Source organism: Lycium ferocissimum, chromosome 4 (assembly GCF_029784015.1).
Source record: "Lycium ferocissimum isolate CSIRO_LF1 chromosome 4, AGI_CSIRO_Lferr_CH_V1, whole genome shotgun sequence".
NCBI lineage: Eukaryota > Viridiplantae > Streptophyta > Magnoliopsida > Solanales > Solanaceae > Lycium > Lycium ferocissimum.
In genome coordinates, this window is record NC_081345.1 from 25,284,160 (window position 1) to 25,306,461 (window position 22,302).

A 22,302-nucleotide genomic window follows, 5' to 3' on the forward strand; every position below is an offset into this window, starting at 1 on the left:
ACCCCTTTTTTTAATAATATATCATTATAGATATATAGAGCATTATTTACGGAAGAGCATTCATAACATTATTTAAACCCTAATTTAGGACTCCATTGTGATTCATGGAACAGTAGTTTCAACCGCACAGATGTTTCCTTGACAAAATATTTTAATTTAATTAATTTTAATTAACAATAACTACTAACTAATTATTAACTAATTAACCACTTTTTGTCCTAAAACTATCCTCTTTTTAATAATATATAGATATAGATATAGATATAGATTGTAACGGTTGCACCTTTTTAATTTTCTTAATTTAACTTCCTCTCTTCCTACTATTTCTCCATCAGTCACCAAGTACCACTTGGCCCCAACACCCTACGTTAACTTTCTTTTCCATTTCCTTTGTCTGAAATAAATATCTTTTCCAATAACTTTTCTAGATTGCTTGTGAAGTCATCCAACACTTCCTTTTTGCCTTCTCTTATGTTGCAACTGTTGAACTTTGGCTGTTTTGGATTTTGGTTCTTTTGTGTACATTGCCTTTCAATAGATGATTTGTGTTATGATTATTATATGGAAGAAAAAAAAAACACCCTAAATTTCCTTCATTAGGCTTGTAATTCACTTTATGTTTACTTGAGGCTTTTTGCCGTCTTTGATTCACATTTCTACCATTGTTGTAGTCTTTATTATTATGATGTTTATGGTTCCGTTATGGTTTTTATCATTTGAATTACAGTTTATTGTTGTCTATTGTATATCATGCTATTTATATACAATAATCAAATAAAGTAGTTCTTTAAATGCTTTCCCTGCCTTCTATTGTCTGTTATAATTAAATATTGTTTCTCAAAATTCCTGCCATTAAAATTCATAATACTCAAATAATTTTTTCCTCTTTTGAAGAGACAAGGAAGAAACTAAAGCAGATAAGAAGAAGAATAGAAGAATGATGCTGGACAGAAATGGATACATCAACAATAAGGAGAATAACACTTTCACAACTATCGTCTTAAATCATGCCATTCAGTGTCGGCTGTCGAGGGAGTAACAGCAAAGTCAAATATTAGTCTATCAATTTTGAAGGTACTTAACAATACTTAAATCTATACATTAACATATAAAAAATACAATACCATAATTCATGCACAACTTCTTTGCGTGTTGTAAATGATTGAAATGGATAAGTTTATAGCGTTCAAACACTCAAATATATATACCCCGGATCTTGATGAGTACAAGTCATCATAGCATGAAGGAATAAAACAGTTTAGTATATGATAATTATCTCTAATTTAGGATTTGACGAAATTAGTTTTGGTTCTTTTTTTCTTAAGGTATATTTTGTTAACTGATTTTTTCTTTTGAAAGAGCTTGAATGTTCCTTAACTTGTGTGTCATTTTCTTTAGGTTAATATAATATTGCAATTACTTAATAAAACAATCATATCATAAAGCATGTTTAGAATAATACATATATTTAATTAAGTCTCAATGCTAAATTGTGTTTATATAAATGTTCAATTAAACAAAGTAACAAGAGGTTCACTTTCACGTTCAAATTGAAGAACAAAAAGAATTTAAGAGAGAGAGAGAGAGATTTGACGGCTCCTGCAATTTTTGTCTCACAATAAAAATGTTGATAATTTCATTCAGAATTTCAATCTCAATTACAATTATAATTATAATTATTTATATTGACATGTGTTAGAAGAGAATATAATATTTGGAACTCTTGCTTTTCTTAATCATAATAAAAATATTCTCCTCAATTTTAGAGGTCTTTTATTTACTAGAAAAAAATTAATTTGAATTATTTTACGAAGTATATGTGCCCTCCAAGAGCATGGTTTCAACACATGTTTCAAAATTATGTTACATAAACAAGAGGCGGTATTCTTTCCTAATGATTATTTGATGCTAATAAAAAAAACTATGTATTTCATTTGTATAATTTTCATCTTCTTATACATTAATGATAATAATATAATATTTTTGTTTTTATTATTAGTAGTTTTATAATGTAATTCATGTAAGGTTAATTCTAATTTCATTTTTTAATTGTCCTTGAATATTTCTTAATTAAATAGAACTTAAGGTTTTTTCTTGGGTAATGTTATTAACTATGTATAGCATCTCATAAAAGTATTTGCTTCAAATAGACAAAATATATGAACTAAACCCAAATGTATTTTGTTTAAAATATTTTCTCAGTCACGGAGAAAGAGGAATATCATTATTTATGCATGGTCACAAAGAGATAATTTTTATGAGATTTTTCTTTTTAGATGTTTCTTAAGAAAAAATAAAAATATAGTTTCACTTACATAGATTATACAAAAATGTCAGTAGTTTGAGAAGATTACTATCAAGTGATGAAAAAAAAAATATATATACAACTACATGTTAATAGTAAAATGGATAAAAAACCTGAGGCTTAATTTATTTGAATTTGAAGGCTAAAGAGAATTTTTAAAAATATTTAGTGTTTTGGTATTAGAAGAATATTATGTAATAATGTATAATAAGATATTTTAAGACCGTGCGAAGCGCGGACATATAAACTAGTATATATATAAAAGAGAGACATGTATCCAGTGACGTGACGCTCTCACATGTCAGGATTGTCATTTATCTTTTCTCTTAATTTTTTGGCCATATTTCTTATTTTTTTAAAAACAAACGCTTTATTCAGAAGAGAAAAAACACCACAAGTCGCATCTTAACGTTGAAAAGTCACGACTTCACCCCTCCAGATGATGCAAAAAAAAAAAAACGACTTCACCCCTCTTCTTACGCCCAGCCAAGATTAACTTTTGTTCTTCCTCCTTCCACAATTCACATCCATGGGCCATGGCTGTTAGACCCCCCCCCCCCCCCCCCCCCCCCCCCCCCCAAAAAAAGAAAAAAAAGAAAAAAAAAAAAAAAAGGTTGATGGATTTACAAAATAGCTGTAAACACAAGGATATGCTCTGCTGCTAAAGGAGGTTTTCGGTTCTTGACTCCCTTCTAATTCTCTGACATTGCAGAAATTGTCTTACGGGATCGGATACAGTCGGAATCTCTTCCTGATAGCCGTAAAACGACCTCGCACCAAATATGGTACCAACGTCTACTCCCATTTCCTTTTTAGATCGATTCAAATTTTTAACCCTCCTCAAAATTAGATAAAAGTGGGCTTTCACAAGGCAAAGTTTATTTCTTTCGTTGAAACCCAATAATCTCCAACTTTGCAGCAACTTACTTTGTTTGACTTACTAGAGATGGAGAATATTGTATGTTTTATATCAATTCGACCCACATTTTAATACAGGTAAACAATTTGTTTTTTAAAGAACGAAAAAACAAATACTCTTTTTTGATTGAGATTTTTCACTGTTAGTTTGAAAGCCTTGAAAGTTCAGTTCCTATAGTTCGTAGCCATCGTTAGAGGAAAGAACTTGTATTACAAGGATTCGTTAAATCTGGCAATTCCTAACAGTGTGGTGGGTCTGAGTGGATTTCCTTGCTTTATGACATGAATAGCGGAATGGCTATTGAGCAACACAAGTTCTGAGTAACATAGTACAAGAAATTTATTATGGCACTTTGTCTTCCATGATGAAGCTGTGTATATATTCTGTATAATCAGCAAAATTGGAAAATTCTGCTAATATCACCTCTGCTGCTACTTGGATATGGATTTAAGTATTCAGAAAGTGTTCTTATTTTCTCTTACTTTCGCTCCATTTTCACATGACTTACTGATATTTATATTTCAGTATGTGATTGACAACCAAGTGTTGCCATGCCTATACTAATTGTTGCCATGCCTGTACTAATTGTTAACTCAAAATCACAAGAAAAGCATCAAGAAGGAAGGATGTTGGACAATCTCTAATATAACTGCTGGAAACAGACCCCAAATATAGGACAATCTGTAAGCTTTTGCTTTTATTAGTCTGCTGCCAGGTTATATCTCTAGATGGAGTAGTTTGCACTTTTTTGCCGCAGTAAATCCCATTAACTACTGGTTTCTTATCTAAACTGGAAATTAGGTTTATACATAGCAATTCTACACTAAATGTTGTTTTAAAGTCGTTTGGACAGAAGCTAAGTATCTCTGAACATTTCCATGTGGCTGTTTACCCTTTAGTTATGTTTAAATGACATTTATAATTAAGAGAGCAAGAAGTTGTTGTCCATGAAAATTATGTTTAATGTTGTCCCAAAAGATAAAGCATTTATATTCTTAAGAAGGGTATTTTAACAAGATGGTAAAGTGAAATGTGTTGCTGGTTTTATGTTTTTCAACAACAATTTGAAAAAGGTACATTGTCTGTTGTAGTTAATTGTGAGAAAAAGAAGGAATTGTATACACAATATTGGAGGTCTCCTTTGAGGCAAGTTTCCAAGCCAAATAATTTTACTCGAAACACAATTTTACGTATCATTTTGACAGTGCAGACATGCGGCTTAAAACTATGATGAAGGCTAAAGTCTTTAAAATTCTGGCCTATCATACTAACAAAAGAAATTACAGTTCTACAAAATTGTGGTTTTCTTTACATATTATTTCAAGTTGCCAAATATTATTGGCTTGTATTTTATTTGAACGTGCTCTTTTTATTTCCTAATTTATTTGGTCCGCGTTCAGTCAGTTGACCTATAATTTTCCGAATTCTGAATATCTGATTTTAAAAAGATACTTTGTAGCCGGAGTTGTGGTTTTCTGTGTAGAAACATTTTCCATTCTCTTCTAATTTTTGGCCTAGGCAGAAATAGTTGGCTTTTTGCTATTTATTGGGGAAGTGCTATGAAAGTTCCAGTCTGATCACGTTATAAGTTTATGTTAGTTGGATGTTTTAGTCAAGTTGCAATTTATGGAAGTGTTGGAAATCTTTCCTGAATTGGCAGCAGGGTGACCAAGATGCATTGGCATTTTGTGCTTTGCTCACACCACCTCAGAAGACCAAGAATATTGTTCGACAACATTGCTAAAAGATCACTTACCTGGAATTACTCTTGCTGTGATAGTGCAATTGCAAAAGAGTATTGAGAAGACCATGACAAATCGAGTTAGTGAGTTTTTCAGTTGAAAATAGAAGTGGAAGATAAGCTAGAGTTACTTTAAAGATTGTTCTTTCCTATCATGGAGGATTTTTTATGGATAGCAGAACTAGCCGGACCTGATACTGTCGAATAAGAGCTAGTATTTGTTAACTTAGACATTTATATCATGAATTGAGTATCATATGCTCAATGACCTTTTAATGTAGCAACTATGTTGAGTAGGTCATGTGTTTGCAGAAATGCAAGGTAAATCTCGCATACTGATGTACACGTAGTTCCGCCCTTTCCTAGGGGACGCATCGCGCAGCATGTGAGTTTTCACGTTAATTTACTAACCTTTTTTATTTTATTTATTTATTTATGTTGAGTTGATGATTCTTTTTGACTAACACTCTTTTAGCAGCATGCAAGAATAGATTTGAAACATAAACAGAAGCAAAGCCTGAGTGAAAGAAGATTGAAATGTCTGCTAAAGAAGAGGAGAATATTTAATTGCCACCTGAAGATTGATCGTTTTACAATGAAAATGTCTCACCCAATTTACAAAGAACCTAAATCTAAGTTTGTCACCCCACATGTTACTTGCATGAGGAATAAAAGACAAGACTTCATGATTCAAAATTGGAGGTGACGGCCCAGAGACTTTCATCAAACCAAGTTTGAGGAGCATTTTTGAATTCTTAATTATTTAGTCTTAATTTATCTTTCTATTTGGTTGTCCAATCTTCGGGATAATAACGTTTGGTTTTAAATTTTAGGCTTAAATCAAGGTGGAGCTAGGCTTAATGGTTAGAAGCAGTTTTTAATATTATGTTAATCGTACCTTCGTCTTGTGAGTACAAGGGTAAGGTGTGAATTTAAAGTTTAGATTGCATTTTGAGGTGTTCTTTGGTAATTTTATCTAGAGCTATCTCAGGACCATGAATTCATAGATGGTACTTTAGACTATTTATTAAATTAGTGGTCAATGTATATTTGTAATAGCTCACTTTAATTTGTCAGTAAAGCTTTTGTTTTATAAGAATACGACATTAGCCAACTTTCATTTTTCTTCGCGCGGTTAAATACCCTAGTTCATATATATTACTAATATCCAAGAGAAGTTCTTAAAAGAGATGAGAAAATCTCTAAACTCATTTATAAACTAGTTCACTTTTTATTTAAAAACTCATTGCTGATACTGTTGAAAAGTCACTTGTTATGCAATGGAGGGAGACATTTTTTTTTTTTCCGTAAGATTGCAGTGAATTAGAGTCCGATGACAATGAAATTGTGGTACACCTTCAGCCGTATCGTCATAAACGTGGTTCATCTTGATCACATTGATAGGTAAAGTTGTGAAAAAACAATTGTGACTAGCTTATCTAATGCGTTGGTGCACTCTGTATATTTAAAATTGCAAGGGTATTTAGTAACTGAATTATTTCTTGATTTTTATTTACAGTGGTGGAAAAGATGCGTGCATATGGACTTGTGTTGTTTTGGGTATAAGAATTGCTAATAGTATGAATTTTGATGATGAAAGTTAGTAGCTATCCTAAGTTGTGAAATAGTTGCCGTACTAATTTTACCCTTTTAAAATAATTAATACATGTAGCAAATCAAACTTATTTGATCGAAGATACATCGATGCTCTGATTACATTTGACAAATTCTTATACATAACTGTATTAAAACATTTATAAATTTAAAGCCAAATTCAACAACAATAGAACGATATCCCATACAAGGTAAGTTACGGGTTTGGAAAAGCTCAATAACTTCGGCCAAAATTATATATTTATACTTAGAAATTCCTTTAATAAGTATAAATAATTTATTAACATATTAAGTTGCATCTCCTAAATTCGAAATTCTGGATCTTCATATGATGGGAAGAGCTGTAAATGGCGTATTTTTACGACAATTAGACCAAAATAAAATTTGTTTTTTTTTTTTTATACCCAAATGGGTATTTCGTTGATCATTCAACGAAATACCCCCAGTTACTGTTCATAGCAGCAACTCTCTTTTTTTTTTTTTTTTTTTTTTTTTTCGTGGAACAATCCACGAAATAGCTTCTTCTTTTTTTTTTTAAATTTCGTGAAAAAAATGATTTTTTTTTTTTACATATCATGACACAATCCACGAAATAGATGTTTTTTTTTATTTTATTTCGTGAATAAAAAAAGAAATAGGAAATTATAATTTTTTTTGTTTTTGCATTTCGTGTATTAAAAAACGAAATAGGATAAATTTTTTTCTAATTTCGTTCGTATAAAAAGGAAATTGGAATAATATATATATATATATATATTATTTCGTGTATTAATGAAGGAAATTGATTTTTTTTTATTTTTTTTGCATTTCGTAATCTAATGAACGAAATAGGTTTTTTTTTTTTTTTTTTTTTTTGTATTTAGTGAATAAAAAAATGAAATAGGAATGCATATATATATATATATATATAACATTTATATATTCACGAAATAAAAAAAAATCTTATTTCGTTTTTTAATAAACGAAAAAAAAACTAGTTGTAAAGTCAAGACATAACTTTATTTTAAATATAAATATAATTCTAAAAATATAGGGAGAAAAAAACTAGTTGTAAAGTCGTCAAACTTTAGATGGTCATAACCTTTCATACGGACGTCCGATTTACGCGATTTTTTTTTTGATTTTGGGTATTTTTCCGAGATCTATGCACACAAACCGCCGTAAGGCGGTTTGGCCGAGCCGATTTTAAAAAAAACGTCTTTTATCACATTCAATTTCAATTTTTTCCCAAATTGGCGTGAAATTTTCAGTTTTATTTACTTATAAGATGATGATACGCAATAGATTTCAACGTAAAAATCCGGGGTAATGTATCCGTGAATGTCAATTTCACTCCTATTTGTTTCAATTTTTGAAAATAAAGTTCGACTAATTTTCTCGATATATAAAGTTGACTAAAATAACCTTACGGTTAAACACTAAGTTTTTTGAAAAATATATTTTAAAAAAATAAAAAATGGCTTTTAATCAATTTGGAATATATATATATATATATATAAAATCAATTTCAAAAATATATAAAAAACTATTTTTTTTTATATTTCGTGGATTGTTCCACGAAATGCAAAATAAAAAAAAATAAAATAAAAAACATATTTCGTGGATTGTTCCACGAAATGCAAAAAAAAAAAAAAAAACAGTTTTAAATTAAAAAATAAAAAAAGTTTCGTTAATATAAATAAACTTTTTTTTTTTTTGCATTTCGTGGAACAATCCACGAAATATTTTTTTTTGTTTTTATTTTGCATTTCGTGGAACAATCCACGAAATATTTCATTGGTACATGAATGAAATATATATATATATATATATATATATATATATATATATATATATATAAAATCAATATATATATATTTTTTTTGTTTTTATTTTGCATTTCGTGGAACAATCCACGAAATATTTCATTGGTACATGAATGAAATATATATATATATATATATATATATATATATATATAGATATATAGATATATATATGTATGTATGTATTCCTATTTCATTTTTATATAAACGAAATGAAAATAAAATTATTTTCCTATTTCGTTTTTTAATACACGAAATGCAAAATATATATATATATTTCGTTTTTTTATTCACTAAATACAAAAAAAAAAAAAAAACCTATTTCGTTCATTAGATTACGAAATGCAAAAAAAATAAAAACAAATCAATTTCCTTCATTAATACACGAAATATATATATATATATATATATATATATATATATATATATATATATATATATATATATTTTTCCAATTTCCTTTTTATACGAACGAAATTAGAAAAAAAAAAAATTTAGCCTATTTCGTTTTTTAATACACAAAATGCAAAAAAATAAAAAAAATTATAATTTCCTATTTCTTTTTTTATTCACGAAATAAAATTAAAAAAATATCTATTTCGTGGATTGTGTCATGATATGTAAAAAAAAAAACCATTTTTTTCACGAAATTAAAAAAAAAAAAAAAAAGAAGCTATTTCGTGGATTATTCCACGAAATGCAAAAAAAAAAAAAAGCTATTCATCGGAACAATCACGAAATAGCAAAAAAAAAAAAAAAAAAGAGTTTCTTATGAACAGATGGCGGGGGTATTTCGTTGAATGATCAACGAAATACCCATTCGCATAAAAAAAAAAAAAGACCTTATTTTGGTCTAATTCGAAAATATGTCATTTTGGCTCCGGACTCCATATGATGATAACATCTCTCTAAGATTTTAGTACACAATCTAGCAACTAACGATTGGAAAAGATACCCGCCACACAACATATACTACCTCCGTCATTTTAAGATGAATATATATAGGTCACTAAACCTATTTACGTATAGCCCCATAACAAAAGCTTTAAATAAAAAAGCTGATATGGTACATTTGGCTGTATAAAAAGTATACAAAAGACCAAATACTTTAATTATATCATGCTGATTGAGAAAAGAAAGCAACAACAGTTCATCTAGAAAGAAATATTGTATACAACAACAGAAAATTGCCTCAAAAGGAATGTGCCCTTTGTTTCCTATGTCGCTCTTTAGTTTTCTGCAATTAACTAAAGGTGAAAACGATTAGAATCCGCAATCTGTTGATAACAAAAGAATGGAGTCAGCTCTTTGATAAACATTTCAATCAAATGAGCTATGAAGTATATTGCGCAAAAGACATGTCGTTTATTAGCTTTGTTTTCCCATTAAAGATTGAGATTAGTATTTACCGTATCATACCTGATAACATACAAATGTACGACATAACTTATATATCATGATTTAACTCCAATTCCTTCGTTGTATGTCCTCACCTTTTCCCCAAGTTTTGCAAGCATCTTTGCCAGAAATCATATGATGACCAAATTTTTATCATCAACAGATGTTTGATATTATTGTAATACATTAATTCTTCAGCTCCTTGATTTATATAAAAAACCTTAAGTTACCTATGGGATATTATTGTGTTATCTAAGATATGACAGTCAACTTTTACAAATCTTCTCACACGTGCTAAGTGAAGGTATTGTAACTGAACAGATTATGTCATTTGCATATGATTATATCCAGATACGGTGATCCTCGTTCTTCATAGCTAGTCTAACCCATGTCACATGCAAGTCATAGAAACAAACATGTAACGCACAATAACATCTGAAACACTTTCTAAAATTGAACTATGAGCTACGAACACACAATTCCTTCTCTATCACATTAAAGGATCACAAATTTTCAATTCTGTAGGAATTGCTGAAATTAACGATGATGATGAGCAGAGAGAACAGTATTTATCTTCTTCCAAGCTCACTGATGATGAAGAACAACTTAGGACATATCGAACAAAGTCCTAAGTGTTCAAAGTGGTTTTAATGGGCTGATGCAATTATTTCGTATATAGGCTGATGCAACTATTTCATGTACTGGGTTGGTTGAAGTATTGGGCTCCGGATTCGCGTAACAAGAATATGGCCCAATATCAAAGTTTCCTCAAGATTGCATCTTAGCCTTCCAAAGTTGACAAATGATTATTAGCCGTGTGATCAATTAATTTTGATGAACAAGGACAAGTCACTGTCAGATTTACATAGAAGGGAATAAAGTTAGTTAGAGAGTAGCCAATAGGATTTAGACAAAATTGTATAGGAATTAAACATTATTCTTTTATTCTTATTTAGGATACATGTATAAATAGGTGCAGCTTCTTTTCAAGAGATACACAGAAAATTTCCAAATCATCTTTCATTACATTTTGTACATGGTATTAGAGCAGTGAGCTGCTCGATCCAAATATCATCAACAAAATTCATATTCTGTGTCTCTTCTTTAGTGAAGTCAAATGCCTCAATCAACACCAACTGCTACTGAAACAAGCAGCACTGAGACGACAATCACATATAACGCCAATCACCCCTATCACCTCAATAATTCAGATTCACCGGAATGACACTCGTCAATAGTGTGTTTGATGGTAGGGGATACCCGGGATGGAGGAGATCTATCCTTTTATCTCTGTCAGCCAAGAAGAAACTTGGTTTCATAAATGGAACATGCAAATCTCCAGATCTGGACTCTGCAGAATATGAACAATAGTCCTGTGTCAATGATATGGTCATTACTTGGATCACAAATGCATTAACAAAAGACATAGCTGATAGTGTAATACACTCTAAGACAGCAAAGGAACTATGGGACAGTCTAGAGCAAAGGTTTGGGAGGTCAAATGGTGCCAAACTGTACCACTTACAAAAGGAGATAACAAGTCTGGTTCAAGGTAATGATGATGTTGCTAAGTATTTCACCAAACTCAAGAAATTATGGGATGAATTAGATGCAATTCATGTCATTGTATGCTGTTCTTGTGTTTGTGTGTGTGAGGGTAAAGCAAAACTAACAAAATCTCTATAGGATCAAAGACTAATTCAGTTTTTGATGGGGTTAAATGATATTTATACACGAAAAGTTAGGGAACATTCTCATGATGAGTCCCTTGCCTAGTATGGACCTTGCATACTCACTACTTTTGCAAGATGAGAACCAGAGAGAAATGTATGCAAATGCACACTCAACATCGATTTCGCATCTTTTATGGTCGGCTTGGATTAAGTGCATGACCCCATGCTCGGTTATTTTCTCGAGTTTGCGGCCTTCGTATACAGTGGAATGGTAAACATGTTCGTAAATTTAAGAACCGGTCATTCAGGAGGAACACAATGACGCAGGTTTAACAATTCGCTCGCAGGTTTGTTAAAGTCAACAAAGGTTTAAAGGAAAGAAGAAGTATAACCCAAATATTAGTCGCACCTATTGTGGGAAAACGAACACACACACGTGATGATTGCTACAGGTTGCATGGATTCCCACCTGATTTTGAGTTTACTAACTCTAAAGACTATCAAGGGACAATCAAGGGAAATGCATCGACTTTGCACATGAGGAGGAAGAAAGCATGGGAGGATACAACAACGAGATCAACAACAATCTAGCAAAACAATACACCAAGGAAGAAATCAAGGAAATGATGCATTTTACAAGCAAAACCGGCACAATCGGAAATTCAAGCATAAATGCTAATGTCATGTTGTGGTAGCACTATTCTTAAATACTCTAGTTCGATTTTAGTTGATCTCAAGTAAAGCACCCGGATAATTGATTAGACATCGTAACATATGTGTTTTAATCCTAATTCATTCATGTTTCTCATTCCTCTTCCGTACCTTTGAACATTAATTTACCCAATTCTTTCAAGGTAAGTGTTACTTTCATATGGTGAAGCATTCCTATTCTCGCTGTGTCTTATTTTGGAAAATGTTCTTCATGTTCTAGAATTCAAGTATAACTTATTATCCGTGCATAAGTTATGTGTTCAAATCAGTGTGATGCAATATTTACATGTAGTAAGTGTCTTTTGCAGACCATTCACCGAAGACTCCTCAAATTTTTGGTGAAGTTAGAGAAGAACTATATCTATTGGAACCCTCGATCCTAAGTCTAGGTGTTTATTTAATGCAAATGTTCTTTCAATTCCAAAAGGAAGAAATTCCAATTTCGAGTACGTTCTATTTCCGCACACATGTTAAAGCTTACTTCGATGTAAAACTTTGGCATGTAAGGTTGGGACATCTCCCATTTTCAAAGCAATGAAACATTTACATTTCCTTCATTGTGATTCTATTTCTGATTTCATTTGTGATGTGTGCCCTAAAGCTAAACACACTAAGCTTCCATTTCTTGTGAGTAGTATCAAAACAAAAGGATTATTTGAACTTATTCACATTGATACATGGGGACCATACAAATCAACTACTTACAATGGGTTTAGATATTTCCTAACTATAGTGGATGATTTTAGTAGAGGAACTTGGACGTTTCTGTTAAGTACCAAGAGTAATGCTTTTCCTGTTCTCAAAAGCTTTCTTTCTATGGTTGAAAGACCGTTCAATGTGAAGGTGAAGATGATAAGGTCTAATAATGCCCTAGAAATAGGAAAAGGAACACAAGAAGCAGCTTATCTTGCCTCAGAAGGTATCATTCATCAAATGTCTTGTGTAGGGACCCCTCAACAGAATGGCATTGTTGAGAGGAAACACAGACATCTCTTAGAAATTGCAAGAGGTCTGATGTTTCAGTCCAACATGCCTGTTTCTTACTGGGGTGAGTGCATTCTAACAGCTACATATATTATTAACAGATTGCCTTCTAGTGTTCTCAAAGGGAAAACTCCTTATGAAATAATTTTCAAACAACAGCCTGATTATTCTCACCTAAGGAACTTTGGGTGTTTGTGTTATGTCTCTACTCTAACTCAAGGAAGGAGTAAGTTTGATCACAGGGCAAAGGCTTGTGTGTTGCTAGGTTATCCTTTAACTCAAAAAGGATACAAATTGTTAGAATTAGATACCAAGAAAATTGTGGTGTCTAGGGATGTAAGATTTCATGAGAATCATTATCCTTTTGCTATTTCTACTCCCTCTCAATTACCTACTTTTTCAGATCATTCATCACATATTTTTTTAGACACCACTTCTTCACCATTTGATACAACTGTCTCTGATGTAGCACATGATCAGTCTGCTCCTAGTTCTTCCAATTCCTTGACAAATACACCTAATCCTTCCCCATCTTCTCATTCCCCTTCTGATCATTCTAATCCTATTACATCTTCTGAATTTTTTCCTATCCCTACTGATCCACCACATACAGCTGACACTCAACTTGAACCAGAACCCAGAAGATCAGCCAGAACAAACAAAGGAACTCTTCCTTCCCACCTTAATGAATACTTTTGTAATTCTATTTTTCTTGGTAATGTTACAGAGTCTTGCTTTACTACTCCTACTACACCAACTATTATATCTTTCAATGCCCTTTCTAAGTCAAATCAGCTCATTTTAGACTCTGTTTCTACAATTAAAGAACCTACCAGTTTTACTCAGGCCTGTCATCATCCTGGATGGATGAAGGCCATGGAAGATGAACTAGAGGCACTACAATCAAATCAAACTTGGGATTTAGTTTCTTTACCCCCAGGAAGAAAAGCTCTTCCTTGTAAATGGGTATACAAAGTAAAACAGCATACAGATGGTACTATAGAGAGGTTAAAGGCTCGACTAGTCATAAGAGGGGATATACAGACTGAAGGAGTTGATTTCAATGAGACCTTCTCCCCAATAGTTAAAATGACTACAATCAGATGTTTGCTAGCTATTGCAGTAAAGAAAGGCTGGGATGTTTCACAATTTGATGTAAACAATGCCTTCTTGCAAGGTGATTTGTAAGAAGAAGTCTACATGAAATATCCTTCTGGTTTAGATCCATCTATTCCTAGTTTGGTGTGCAGACTTAGAAAGTCTCTATATGGCTTACAACAAGCTTAAAGCTACTGGTATGCCAAGTCATTGTGCATTAACATTTAAAGGATACACGGCCTTCACTCAATGATTACTCTCTTTTCTTTAAACATACAGGGTCTTTGATTTCTATTGTTGCAGTGTATGTTGATGATATACTTATTACTGGCAATGATCATCAAGAAATTGGGGATCTTCAGGTGTTCCTTCATTCAGAATTCAAGATTAAGGACCTAGGTCTCATCCATTATTTCTTGGGTATGGAAATCTTAAGGGAAGACCATGGTCTGATTATCAGTCATAAAAAGTATACCTTGGATCTCCTGGCTGAATTTGATGTTTCCCACCTTACTTCTGTCTCTTCTCCAATGGATCTATCAGCAGAACTGTCTGCAACAACAGGAGAAATATTATCAAATCCCACTATTTATAGACATCTTGTTGGAAAATTGAATTATTTGACTCATACTAGGCCGGATTTATCTTTTGCTGTTTTGACATTGAGTCAATTTATGCAAACACCTACTATGGATCATTTTAATGCTGGATTGCGAGTGTTGCGTTACCTTAAGAAATACCCTTGTCATGGGATGGGATTCTCCTCAATGCTTCACCAAGTTTTTCTTTATCGCATCGCGATGTCGATTGGGGCGACTTGTCGTGACACTCGTCGTTCGTAAGTGGGTTCTTTATCGTTTAGGGGTTCGCCATCTCTTGGAAGTCCAAGAAACAAGTCGGTCTCTTTATCCTCCGCCAGGCCGAATACCGTTCCATGCGGCGATTGGTTGCGGAGTTGACATGGTTGACTCGTTTACTTTCAGATCTATCAATCCCTTCTCCGATTCCGGTGCCTGTACACTCTGACAGCAAGGCGGCTATTGACATTGCTCGGAATCCCATGTTTCATGAAAGAACGAAACACATTGAGCTCGATTGCCATTTTGTCCGGCAACAGTATCTCTCCGGCTTGATTTCCTTTTCCTTTGTGCCGTCGAAGGACCAGCTTGCTGATATTTTTACCAAATCCTTATCTGGTTCGTCGCACCATCATCTTCTTCGCAAGTTGGGAGTCACTACCATCCCCTCCAACTTGAAGGGAGGTGTAGGAATTCGGGGAAATTAATGATGATGATGACGAGAGGAGAACAATGTTTATCTTCTTCCAAGCTCACGATGATGAAGAGAACAACTTAGTACATATCGAACAAAGTCCTAAGTGTTCAAAGTGGTTTTAATGGGTTGATGCAATTATTTTGTTATATGGGCTAATGCAACTATTTCATGTCTTGGGTTGGTTGAAGTATTGGGCTCAAAGATTCGAGTAACAAGAATATGGCCCAATATCATAGTTTCCTCAAGATTGCATCTTAGCCTTCCAAAGTTGACAAATGAATATTAGCCGTGTGATCAATTGATCTTGATGAACAAGGACAAGTCACCGTCGATTTACATAGAAGGGAATAGTTAGTTGAGAGAGTAGCCAATAGGATTTAGACAAAATTGTATAGGAATTAAACATTATTCTTTTATTCTTATTTAGATACATGTATAAATAGGTTCACCTTCTTTTCAAGAGATACACAGAAAATTTTCAAATCGTCTTTCATTACATTTTGTACAAATTCATCGGTTATAGAAGTCCTTATACTAAAAGTAAGAAGGTTTGAAGGAAATTACCAATCAGTAAGGATAGAAAGGCAGCCTTATTTCATAAGATTAGACTTCTGATCCTTAAAAAAATAAAAAATAAAAAATAAATAAATAAAATAAAAAATGAGGCCTTTCTTGAAACAGACAAAACTTGACAATTGTTGTGCAAGATCCCTTAACCTTGTTTTCCTGAGAAACAGTGACCACTAATTACATGTTGATTCACATTCCAAGTGAAAGTAAAGAAAAAAGCAAAGATCAGAACTCCATAATTATACTCACATGATTTTAGGATGTCAGCAATCTTGATCCTTTCACTACTCGCCTCAAAACTACCAATCATGTTGGCTTTGCATCTCATTATTTCGTACTTCCTTCTGCATTAAAAAAAAAAAAAAAAAGCAATGGTTAACTTTTACAGTTTTCAAACCATAAGTTATACCGAGCAGAATATAGTCAACAAAAGATCACAACAAAATTTCAGTTAAACTATAATAAAAGTCCATCTACTAAAAGTAAAAAAGGTTTATTGAAAGAAATTACCACTTCAATCCGTAAAGATAGAAAGTGTAGATATATTTCATAAGATTTTTGGTCTCTGTCGTATAGACTTCTTATCCAAAAAAAGACTTGCTTGAAACTGGCAAAAAATTTCAATAGGTTGGGCAAGATTGATTTAACTTTATTTTCCGAGAAACAGTGGTCAATAAATTACATGTCCATTCACATTTCTAGTGAAAAGAGAAATAAAAAGGTCAGAACTTATTCTACTTTGCATCTCCTTGTCATCCCTTCATAACTCGACTCGAAACTACCAATGAGTCATGTTGCTTTGCATCTCCTTATTTTGTGCTTTCTTCTGCATCCAAAATATCTACAACAATAGTTAACTTTCATGATTCTCTGAATCCCACTGGTTAGATCTTTAATCAAAGGGACCCTACGCGGTAGAAGATGGTAAGCAGCGGAGTCTGACTAACTTAAGTCGAGGAAGAGACTGGAAAGATATCTGATTACTGAACAAAATTATTTAAGAAGTGTGCGATGTGAAAATTAATGTGTGCACAGGAAAATGGTACTGTGCATAAACTTAATTCACATGGTCTATGTGCAAAGGAAAATAAACTGTAAATCTCTAACCGGAAGGTGACAATGCGCCAAAGTGGGGGGGGGGGGGTGGGGGGAGGTATTGTAGATAAACCAAATACACATAGGATATGCGGAAAGTAAAGTAAACTCTAAATGTCACAGAATCTGCGGAAAATAAGACAACTATAAATGTTACGAATATTGCGGGGCATAAAATGGTGTTTCAATTTGAAACGAACCTAAAGCAATAACAAAGCCTTAAATGTATACATATTTAAGGGGGGAAGTACAATATAAACCAAATACACATGGGATATGCGGAAAGTAAAGTAAACTCTAAATGTCACAGAATGCGGAAGGGGGTGGGGGGGGGGGGGTGGGGGAGGTATTGTAGATAAACCAAATACACATAGGATATGCGGAAAGTAAAGTAAACTCTAAATGTCACGAACCAAGGAAAATAAGACAACTATAAATGTTACGAATATCATGCGGGGCATAAAATGGTGTTTCAATTTAAACGAACCTAAAGCAATAACAAAGCCTTAAATGTATACATAGTTAAGGGGAAGTACAATATAAACCAAATACACATGGGATATGCGGAAAGTAAAGTAAACTCTAAATGTCCACGAAGAATGGAAACTAAAACAACTATAAATGTCATTGATATTCATGTCAAAAAACGGTGTTTCAATTTGGAAACGAACCTAAAGCAATAACAAAGCCTTAAATGTATACATATTAAAGGGGGAAGTACAATATAAACCAAATACACATGGGATACGCGAAAGCAAAGTAAACTCTAAATGTCACGATAATGCATGAAACTAAAACAACTATAAATGTCAACGATATTGCGGGTCAAAAATCGGCGTTTCAATTTGAAACGAACCTAAAGCAATAACAAAGCCTTAAATGTATACATATTAAAGGGAAAAAGCTTTAAATACGACTGAAATATCCTGTCATCTAACTTTTCGAGGAAGGCAAGTTACTGAATCGAAGACGCCTTGGTGCAGAATTTTATCTAAGTATCTGCAGGTTATTAGTATTTTTTGTTTAGTGACCATATTTGCTGTTGAGTTCTATTCAACCGGATTGATATTTAATAGTATGTAAAATACTGCAGGAGACCAAGAGTAAAAGGCTTTACGACAAATATTCTTCGTTCGTTCGAGCGAATAGGCGTCAGTTCGCTTGTGTCCTCGTGCCAAGTTTATATCGTTCACCATTCCAAGAAGCTTCTCCTTGTCTTAAAGAAGTTCCTATTGGATTAAGCAATATGTTAGTCAAGCCATGTAGTTATCATCCACATTTTCCAAGCTTTGGTGTATAAATTATTTATTATCTCAAACTTCTGCTTTGATGCATAGTAAATTTACTTATTAGAACATACCTCATGAGTTTTAGTTGAAAATCAAAGTTTTGCCCTTCAACAATTACATCAACAGGGCAGGCTTCTTGGCAGAATCCATAGTAAATGCAGTTTGTCATGTACCTGTAAAATTCAATCTACACATAAGCATGGGTGATGAATGTCTGAATAGCGAGCCAATTCCCCAAATGGTATTTACCTAACTACTAGGGTGAATGTAGGTCGAAAGTGCAAAACATACAAGGAATTCAGGGCCAATAGATTCCTTGCATGGAATTCGGATACCCATTGTGTTTTTTTTTTCCTTTTTAACACTTCTTTCCTGACCTCACTAATCCTTCTTTATAACCACTTCTGTTCAGTTCCCATTTCTCCAAACTCTTTAAACCAATTAAGAAAAATGGACTCTATAACAACAACAGAAGGCCTTGTTTTCTTGGCAAAAATTATGGCCTTACCTCTCTAGCTGAAATGGAAACTGGACTTTCAATAAAACATTATCACAATAACAACTCATTAATTTCTAGGCCTCTTTATTTAAAAAGGAGGAATAGTTTTGAAGAAAAATAACCCCATTTCTTGGAAGCAACCACTTGGTCAAAACAGAGATATCTTCATGTACAGGTTGGTTTTAATTCATTCTTCAATACTTAATTTCTAGTTTCAAATTCAAATATTTGTTATTTATCTTTTCGGACCGGAGAGGAGGAATACTTTAGTCTGAAAGATCTTAACTTTCATTCAAGACTGATAGTTGAATATGCACATTGAATGGGGTCCAATATCTCTGTTAAACTAGTAAAAGAGGGCAAGGGTTTGATTGTTGTTTTATTGTATGATGCAGAGGGGACATTCTATTCTTTAGTGAAGAGTGCAGGCAAGAATAGATAGAAATGGATGAAGCCAAGGAGCAAAAATGGAGCAAAAATTCAATCTTTCAGCTTCTATGAAGGCTTTGAGAAAAAAGGACCAGACAAAGTCCACTACTTCTCCTAATAAAACTACGCAAGACTACCCTTTATGCAAAGGCCCTGTTGCTGCAGCTTGAATGAATAAATAAAATACTATACTATGAGGAAATTGAATAATTTTCATTCCATCTTTTAACTGCCGAATGACAAAGAAAGTAAGAATAATTGCTGATTCTGTCTTCGGTATCACGGCCCGGATACGGTTGGAAACTGTGTCTTGCGCCCGAACCGTGGCACAGTGGCTCACATGCCTCGGTGCCTTGCGTGTGTGAGCGAACCCCGTGGCTGGCCGGACCGTGGCAGGGCACGTGGGCGGGAATATAAGTAAAATGCATGATAAACCTTTTATAAACGTATTAAGTCATAATAAAAAAAAAAAACAGGGGTCGAAATAACATAAATAAACCCAAAAATGGGTATCCCCTCGAACGTGGGGCAAACATAATTGACTTGTCTAATCGGGGGAAAAACCTTTTGGTCCAAAAAACATACTTCGAGCCCAAACGGTATCCCAGATTAACTAATCATAAAAAAAAAGTTGACTAAACCCCGAATGAAGGGGCCCGTGGGCGTAGGGAATGTCTCAAAAGCAAATGTGTGGGTCCAAATAGGGTCCGGGGAAATGGGGGGGCCCCGGGCAATAAAGGGGACGTCGGCACGGGGGTGTCGGTATGTGGGCGGGCCCGAAAAATAACAGGGGAATAAAGTAAAAAAGAAAAGGGGGGCGTGGCAAAACCCTGGTTGTAAAGCGGCATGAATACATATATAAATAAAAAACTGGGGAAAAACATGGTAGGTAGGGAAACTTTTCTGGAAAGGAATATAATATCACCCGGTGGGTCGTGGGTGGTCCCTCCGGGGACCGGGGGAACCAACCTTCCCGGGGGGTATAAGGTGGTTCGTGCCCGGTGGACCCCGTTGGGTTGTAAAATTAAGGTATCGCCCTTGGGGGGCGGAGCGATCCTTGCCCTCGGTGGCTCGTATTTTTGGGGGGCCCTATCGAGCCTTCTCGGAAATTTTTTTAACCCCCGAAAACATGAACATAATATAGTTGGCTAAAACCCCGGATTTTGTGAATTAACTTGTCTTGTCTTGTAATGCTGATTTAAGGGAAAAAACTTGTAAATAGGGTTTTCCCTTAAAATAAATTGTTTTAGTATTTTATTTTCTTTTTCATAGCATGAAAGTAATTATATGATACGATTGCATAAAAAAACTTGTAGATTTTGGGGGGATATTCGTTGAAATAATCATCTTATTTAAAAACATTTAAAAACCCCTGGAATACAAGATATGGGTTTTCTGGATTACGGACGGATTCTCGATAATCGTAAAGGAAAAATTTAAAAACTCAAAGATGGAATTATAACAATTCATACATAATATAATCATGGACATGGACCTGGGGGTTTTCTAGGGATGGTATAGAAACCACAATTTTGGGAGAGAATCTAATTTATGGATTATGAAGGGGGTGGGGGAAAACAAAGATGTTCCCCCGTAGATAGTAACCCACATACCTTAAATTCAAAAATTAATTAAAGACTTAAGGGTTTGAAGGGTTTCCCAAAAACTTGAATTCTTGAACCTTTAGATGTTTTTTTGAAAACCCCGGGTTTTGGAATAATGATTTCTTGTTTAGATTACAAGGATATGTATTAGAATTGACTTGGAATAATTAGGTAGACTTACCCTTTGGGGTTCTTGAGGTTTGGGACTTGTTTCTTGGATTTGGGGGGGATTTTTTTTGTGAATGGGGTGTTGGGGGCCGGCCCCCAAATTAAATTTCAAACGAAATTCCCTTTGGGCTTGGGAAAACGACTTTTTGCGATGGGTCCGCGATCGGGTGAATCCCCAAAATTTTTCAAAGGGAACACTAAGAGTTGCACGATCGGCCCCTGAAACGGGGCCATCCTCCCCCTCCCGCGCCCCGCCGCCGAAACGGGTGTGTCGGTTTTGGGGTTTTTCGGTAAAATAGGCATAACCCTTTTACATGGGTCGATCAAAGGGCCCCTTTCCGGGTTGGAAAACTTTTTTTTCAAAAAGGGGGCCAAATTTTATTTTTTTTTAAGTTTTTTCCCCAAATTCCCCGGGGGATTTTCACAAAATTCCGGGGGGCGAATTTTCAAAAAACTTTCCAAAAATTTTAGACTTTTAAACGCCTTACTTTTTCCATATTGAGACGATCTATCTCCTTTGATCTACGGTTGGGTTTTTCCTTTTTCGTTAGAAATCTTTTTAAATCTTCAAATTTCATTGGGGGCTTTCCCAAAATTTCCCCAAATAATCAAAAATTAAATTTTTCCCAAAAAAGCTTTTTCGCCGTTTTCCAAAAAGTTCAAACTTTCAATTTTTTAATTTTTTTTTTTTTAAAACTCTAACGTTACAGGGCCCAACAAGAGTTTAAGGGGGGTGTTACCTTTAAGTTGGGTTGGTAAATTTTGATCTAACTTTTATAATTATTAATTATATATTAAAAATAAATTAAAAACTCGATTACTAGCATAATTTAGAATTCATAAGATTTATTCGTGAGGGGTCAAAGAAAGGGTTTTAGACCAAAAACAAACCTGTGTTTTTTAAATCAAATGAGTGCAAAATATTAATTAAAACCCAATATTATGACAATAGGTTTTGGGGATGAAATTTTTTAATTCGGAAAACTCCGAGAATTTTTGGGGAAATTTTTCCTAGGTGAAACCTTAGTTATCCCCAAAATCGGTTTATGAGATAGAGACGAAATAGAAAAAATCTTGTGTATTGGAAATAATGATTCGGTTGTTGTACAAAAATGTTCCCTCTTT

General features: G+C 33.5%; 1 protein-coding gene and 1 long non-coding RNA gene across 3 annotated transcripts in view; one reads left to right on the forward strand and one right to left on the reverse strand.

Annotated features, from left to right (window-relative positions):
• Window positions 1-19,664, forward strand: part of LOC132051941 (FCS-Like Zinc finger 1-like) — a 73,097-nt gene extending 53,433 nt beyond the window's left edge. The window contains exon 2 of the transcript XR_009413919.1: window positions 19,372-19,664. The gene's annotated coding sequence lies outside the window, so the exon portion shown is untranslated. The remainder of the gene's footprint in view (window positions 1-19,371) is intronic.
• Window positions 9,435-16,884, reverse strand: LOC132054495 (uncharacterized). Of its 2 annotated transcripts, none has more exons than XR_009414311.1 (3): window positions 16,823-16,884; window positions 16,343-16,437; window positions 9,435-9,621 (listed from the first exon to the last, which is right to left on the reverse strand). It is a non-coding gene; the product is annotated as an uncharacterized LOC132054495 (long non-coding RNA). The 2 variants fall into 2 exon arrangements; XR_009414310.1 differs by having other exon boundaries at window positions 9,435-9,631.
• Window positions 19,665-22,302: the final 2,638 nt, after the last annotated feature.